Genomic DNA, 1,273 nt, shown 5'->3' with positions numbered 1-1,273 from the left:
CACGGAGGAGATGCATGATTTGACATTATTTAAAAAAATCATTTGTTTCCCATTGTTGCAAGACTTGTGTTGTAAGATGTTTTTTTTTTCCATTTCTATTAGACATGTGTAATATGGTGCCGGTTTGTCATTATTGAGACATATTTCTTAGCAATGTTTGAATTATGGCTTTTTCATTTTAAATTTTTAGTACTACACTGTCTCTATCATCAAATTTTCTCTACTGCCCTATCCTCTATCATTAAATTTTCTAAAATTAAATGAGATGTTTAGGAATGGAATGTAGCAATTTCAGTCAAACTCAAGGAAGGGGAACAAAGAGACACCGACGTGTATGGACAATAGATGAAGAAAATTCACTTCTATATGGTCATGAAGAACTAGTTGCACGAGGAATGAAAGCCGATAACGGCTTCCAGAGTGGTTACATGATTATGTTAGAAAAGTGGTTTGAAGAAAAGTTCCCCGATTCTGGCATCAAGGGTAATCCTCACGTAGAGTCGAAGATGAAAAACTTGAAAAAGTTGTATAATTAGATATATGACTTGAAGGATCAAAGTGGCTTTGGGTGGGATCATGAAAAGCATTGTGTTGATATTCATTCGGAGGATAGTTGGCAAAAATATTGCAAGGTTTGTGTCACTTCTTCTCATTTTTTTTCTTCTTTACTACATGTTTCTTTTTTAACAAAACATTATATTTTTCTTTGTAGACCTATCCAGGAGCTGCTTCTTTGAGAGGAAAGGCCTTCCCCCAATATGATCGACTAGCAACCATATTTGGAAAAGATCGTGCCAAGGGAAATCTCAGTGAAGACCCTTCAGAAACTCATGCGGCTATAGATAATGAAGAAGGTGAGAATCATGATGGTGTGGCAACTAATGGTGTAAGTCAAAACTTACCACCACTATCATCTTCTCAAACACAAAATGTTTCTGATCCTACAAGAAGAAAAAGGGCCAAAGTAAGTGATAAATGGGCTGTTGGGTTAGTTGAGATTGCAGGCACTTTTGGCTCTTTCTTGGAAAAAGCTAACGAGAGGATGGAGATGATTGCTAGCCGCATTGGACATGCTAAAGATTTGGATAATGACAAGAGAAAAATTAATGAGGAGATTCTTCAAATGTCTCTAGGTACTATGGATAGAATAAAACTATGCAGAAAAATTGTGAATGATCCTGAGAATATTCATCTTTTTTTTGGATTTCAAGGAGACGATAGGAAAGCATTTGTGGAACTGCTTCTCTAAGAGATGATAGAAGAGAATGAGTAA

At 35.9% G+C, this 1,273-nt stretch overlaps 1 pseudogene; it reads left to right on the top strand.

The window, feature by feature from the left end:
* The first annotated feature begins 275 nt into the window (after positions 1–275).
* On the top strand, positions 276–1,273 carry LOC115683507 (uncharacterized; annotated as a pseudogene).

The sequence above is a fragment of the Syzygium oleosum genome, unplaced genomic scaffold, assembly GCF_021117445.2.
Source record: "Syzygium oleosum isolate NSW1041296 unplaced genomic scaffold, Sole_v2.1 Sole_v2.01, whole genome shotgun sequence".
Classification (NCBI taxonomy): Eukaryota; Viridiplantae; Streptophyta; class Magnoliopsida; order Myrtales; family Myrtaceae; genus Syzygium; species Syzygium oleosum.
The sequence above is the reverse complement of the archived record's forward strand: the minus strand, read 5'-3'. Positions and strand labels throughout refer to the sequence as shown.